Consider the following 6000-nt stretch of genomic DNA (forward strand, 5'->3'; position numbering starts at 1 on the left):
TTCAGAGCATCGGCATCTTTGGATGAAAAGTCCGAATTGTGAAGCTTCATCTCTTAAGACAATCCCTTGAACCCTAGAGGTAGCTGGAGCAAAAATCCCAATAAACTTATATATAGATCTCACCTTATCCGACAAAAGTCGCCCCCAAAGAGGAGGATCCGAGACCATAACCTTAGCAATAAAAGGTGGCAAGGAAGGAAAAGAACTGAGATGGGTGGTGGATGAAGAGAAGGTTGTAACCCTATTTAAAGGATCAAAAGGCTCACAGGATCACTATACTTGGTTTAGTGAGACAGTTGTACACAAAATCTGTGAGGTCATTTCAATATCTGGAGCAGAGTCACGGGTAGGAAAAGACAAAACCAGGCTTATGTCTAGTCAGTCGTCTACACCTCATTCGACTAGACTTGAAGGGAAGGCTAGTGATATGAGTTAGGTTTCATGGGTCCCTGATAAGGAAGGGAAAGAAGATGATCAAACGAAGAAGATAGGTTAATATTGGCCAAGATATCCTCAAAGGAGGTAGGCCAATATCGGTCGGGATATACCTCCAAAGGAGGTAGGTTTATATCGACCGAAATATGCTTCCCAGGAGGAAGATCTACATACCTCAAAGGAGGTAGTCTAATATCGGCCGGGACATAAGAAGTAAGGCTATATCGACCGAAATATACTTCCCAGGAGGAAGATCTATATACCTCAAAGGAGGTAGGCTAATATCGGTCGGGACATACCTCAATAAGAGGTAAGTCTATATATCGACCGAAATATGCTTTCCAGGAGGAAGATCTATATATACCTCAAAGGAGGTAGGCTAATATCGGTCGGGACATACCTCAATAAGAGGTAAGTCTATATATCGACCGAAATATGCTTTCCAGGAGGAAGATCTATATATACCTCAAAGGAGGTAGGCTAATATCGGTCGGGACATACCTCAATAAGAGGTAAGTCTATATATCGACCGAAATATGCTTTCCAGGAGGAAGATCTATATACCTCAAAGGAGGTAGACTAATATCGGCCGAGACATACCTCAATAAGAGGTAAGTCTATATATCGACCGAAATATGCTTGCTAGGAGGAAGATCTATATATACCTCAAAGGAGGTAGGCTAATATCGGCCGGGGCATACCTCAATAAGAGGTAAATGTATATATCGACCGAAATATGCTTTCCAGGAGGAAGATCTATTTACCTCAAAAGAGGTAGGCTAATATCGGTCGAGATATGCCTTCAAGGAGAAAGATCCATATCACTTGGCGTAAGCCTCAAAGGAGATAGGCTAATATCGGTCGGGACATACCTCAATAAGAAGTAAGTCTATATCGATCGAAATATGCTTCCCAGGAGGAAGATCTATATACCTCAAAGGAAGTAGGCTAATATCGGCCAGGAGATACTTCTGAAGCATGTAGAATAATATCGATCGCGACATGCCCTGAAGAAGGAAGGTTAATATCAGCCAGGTTAACCAACACCTTGGAAAAATACCTGATAAAATATGGCCTATGGCTAGTTAGGATAAATAACATGGAAGGGCGCGGACAGAAACCTCATGAGGAAGAATAGAGATAAATATTTCAAATAAAATAATTAATAAAGATATCTGTAAAATGTAACTCTATGACAGGTGTTATATATTTTGGCGGGAAATGTGTTTTTATATTATTTTGTAGGTGCTAAATGACAAAGAAGGTACATCTGGGGTACAAAAAAGATTCCTTAAAAATCATTTACCACAAGTACACAGCTGACGTCATCTTACAACAAACTCTAACAAACTGGGGTCCACTTCATGACTACGGAGGTTATATGAAGTGGTATAAAAAGGGGAATCCTCTCCGTTGGCAGGGTAAGTTCACATCATCGCACACACTCATAACCCTAATTTTCTCAACTACTGTTCATTTTCTTCTTCCTTCTTCCACACGGAGAAAGATCACTGACTTGAGCGTCGGAGGACCTAGCCAGGGATTCCCACCCCGGTCTTAGGTCACTGACGATAGTGTTGGTTGGTCTTTTGTGTGCAGGAAGCCTTGGAAGCTTCGGATCTGGGTTTCTTCTCTTCAGATTTGGATTTCTTCTTCGTCATCGGGTCTTCGTGCGAGGAAAACCTCTGGTGACTCTATTTTTTCCCGATCCACTTTGGATTTCTCGGATCGGTATTCTGCGGACATTATTCTTCATCAGCAGGTTTCCATTCAGAAACTCGGTTTTGACATCCATCTGTCTCATAGTCATGGTATGCTGCAATAGCAAGCATGATCCGAATGGACTTAAACATCGCTACTGGAGAAAAGGTTTCATCATAGTCAATACCATGAATCTGCTTGAAACCTTTAGCTACCAAGCGACCCTTATAGATAAGTCCATCCATGTCAGTCTTTCTCTTAAAGACCCACTTGCACCCAATGGGTTTTACCCCTTCAGGTGGATCAACCAAAGTCCATACTTGGTTGGTGTACATGGATTCCATTTCGGATCTCATGGCCTCTAGCCATTTCTCGGAATCTGGTCTCATCACAGCTTCCTGATAGGTGGTAGGCTCATCCTCTATGAGCATAACGTCATCATGGTCAGACAAGAGAAATGAGTATCTCTCAGGCTGACGACGTACCCTATCAGACCTGCGAAGAGGTATGTCTACTTGAACCGGTTGTTGTTCCTCAACTCCTTGTGGAACATCATCCACAACACTTTGTGGCTCCAGTTCAACTTCCATCGATGCTTCAGTGCTAGTATTCGCATCTTGAACTTATTCAAGATCGAACGTGCTCCCACTAGTCTTTCTAGAAACAAAGTCCCTTTCTAGAAAGACCCCAGTCTTTGCCACAACTACCTTGTGCTGAATGGGAATGTAGAAGTAATATCCCTTAGTTTCCTTGGGATATCCAATGAAAAAGCACTTGTCGGATTTGGGTCCTAATTTGTCTGAAACTTGACGTCTAACGTAAGCCTCACAACCCCAAATCCTCATGAAAGACACCTGGGCATCTCTCCCAGTCCATATCCTATATGATGTCTTTATCACGGCCTTTGATGGAACTCGGTTGAGTATGAAAGCTGTCGTGTCTAGAGCATATCCCCCTAGATATGTCGAAAGATCTGTGTGACTCATCATAGATCGTACCATATCTAATAAGGTACGATTCCTCCGTTCGGATACACCCTTCCATTGTTCCAGAGGAGTGAGTTGGGATAAAATCCCACACTCGACTAGATAGTCACGGAACTCATGGCTAGGTATTCTCCACCTCGATCGGATCAGTATCTTAATACTCTTGCCGTTGGTTATGTACTTCATTCTTGAATTCTTTGAACTTTTCAAAGGATTCGGACTTATGTGTCATTAAGTACACATAACCGTATCTACTGAAGTCATCAGTAAATGTGATGAAGTACCTATAACCGCCTCTAGCAGCGACATTGAAAGGGCCACATACATCACTATGTATGAGTCCTAACAAATCAGTCGCTCTCTCGCTGTGCCCACTAAAGGGAGTCTTGGTCATCTTGCTTCGTAGGCATGACTCGCATACCTCATATGATTCAAAATCAAATGAGTCCAGCATACCATCCTTATGGAGCTGGGATAAGCGCTTATCATTTATATGACCTAAGCGATAGTGCCAGAGGTAGGTTTGGTTCATGTCATTTGACTTGAACCTCTTGGTATTTATGTTATAGATAGGGCTCTCAAGGTCTAGAATATAGAATCCGTTTATTAGAGGTGCACTACAATAGAACATATTGTTTAAATAGACAGAACAATATTTGTTCTTTATTATAAACGAGAATCCTTTCTTGTCCAAACAAGAAACTGAAATTATGTTCTTAGTCAAGGCAGGCACATAACAACAATCATCTAATTCTAGTACAAGCCCAGAGGGAAGAGATAGATGATAAGTTCCTACAGCAATAGCAGCAACTCGTGCTCCATTGCCTACTCGTAGGTCTATCTCACCCTTAGTCAATGCCCTGCTATTTCTCAGCGCTTGTACATTAGTACAAATGTGTGAAGCACATCCGGTATCTAATACCCACGATGAAGAAATAGAGAGGTTGACTTCTATAACATGTATACCTGAAGTAGAAATCTTATTTCTCTTCTTCGTAAGATCTTCCAGGTATTCTTTGGAGTTCCTCTTCCAGTGCCTTGCTTGTCCTTGATATAGGTGACAAAGATGTTCAACCATATCGTAAGCGCTCATCAACTCATGTTGCTTCTGAAGCTTAGAGTTCATGGTTGCGAGCATAAGACAGGACACATCTAATGCGTCATCTTGATGCTTCTTGTAAGCATCCCGATCAGCTCGCCGGAATGGGCTACTCCAGAACGTACAGTTTACGTTCCTGAGTGAGAACTATTCTCAAGTTCCTATACCAGTCCAGGAAATTTGCTCCGTTGAGCGTGTCCTTCTTAAGGACAGAACGCAGGGAGAAAGAGTTCGTATTCGACGTCATGGTTATCTACAACAGAAAATTTACAGAAATAAATATCATATTCTTTTAAAATCATTTAATTGGGTCTTTAATTAAATGATGCTCCCACTGAATTCTATAATTCTTGTGGGACAAGATCCACATCATACTAACCCTTGAGTTAGCTTTGGCTAATACGCCCAAGGCTTAGTATGATCGGTAGGTAACGATTACCAATTACATCTCTATGCAACTCTTGTTTATAAAATCAACATCCGCATTTATATTAAAACTCGAGTTAGCTTTGGCTAATACGCCCGAGATTTAATATAGATGTGATTTTGACCTATCATTCCAACTATTGGAAGAATGCCTATAGTTGACTCGATCCAACCGAGTAACTAGGAATACTCAATCTAATTGAGTTTGTATTCACCCATGCGTTGATAGGCGGGACCAAGATTGTCCCTCCGTACCCTACCAAGATAATATGTATTGCTCTGCTTTGGCAGATTCAACAATACATGTGATCGAGGTAGTGATAGGTATCACGGCACGGTTAGGCATTTAGAGTTGGTTCGATCAAGATCTAATCTAATCGAAAAGGATGCATCTTGTGCACGACTTAGATCTAATCTAATCGCAAGGGTGCATCATGTGCACGACTTAGATCTAATCTAATCGTAAGGCACTAATTAATTAATTACTTATTAAACATGCAACATATACATAAGCAATTAACTAATTAATATATTTGTGATTTAGTCATGGCCCTACTACGATCTTCTCAAGCCAATGAGAAGATCGAATGGTCAACCTAGGGTCAACAGCTTCTCCAAGCTCCTCCCTTTGACCACCTTGTGTTGCTCGTGGCCGCCTCGGAACTCCGTCTCGTGTGGACCCTCCACCGCTCCAATTTGTACATTACAATTTGAAACTTGAGTTACATTCGAGTCTAAATCTAATTTACAACAAGAATATAAGAGAAAGGCATGACGCGCAGGTCGCGGAAAAATAAAACATACAACACGCGCAAACACATAACGGCACGCAGGCCGTATTATGAATTACAACACAATCCAATCATATTGGGTTTTTGGGCCATTACTATCACAAAATTAATATATAATTCAAAATTATATATTTTCATAATTTTCTATAATTTTAAAAATAATTTTTACAATTTTTACGAGTAAAATTTCCCGGCGGTCCCGTTTAGCGGTTTCGGGCGCAATCGCGGAACGGATCCCCTTGCGGGGCCAGGGGCAGCGCTCCTACCCGCGATCTAACCATCGCGAGGGTTCCTTTGCGATCCAACAGCGCCCAAACTCGCTGTCCCAAAATGATTTGGGTCGAGACATTGCAGTTTCGGAAAAATCTTCCCGACAGGTTCGTTTTTAGCGATTTCGGGTGCAATCGCGGAGCAAATCCCCTTGCGGGGTTAGGGGCAGTACCCCTACCCATGATCTAACCATCGTGAGTTGCTCCTTTGTGATCTAATGGCACCCAAGCCCGCTGTCCCAAATGAATTTGGGGCAAAACGAAGCCGTTTTGGAAAAATCTTTCGAAGCTTA

Source organism: Zingiber officinale, chromosome 3A (assembly GCF_018446385.1).
Source record: "Zingiber officinale cultivar Zhangliang chromosome 3A, Zo_v1.1, whole genome shotgun sequence".
Lineage (NCBI taxonomy): Eukaryota > Viridiplantae > Streptophyta > Magnoliopsida > Zingiberales > Zingiberaceae > Zingiber > Zingiber officinale.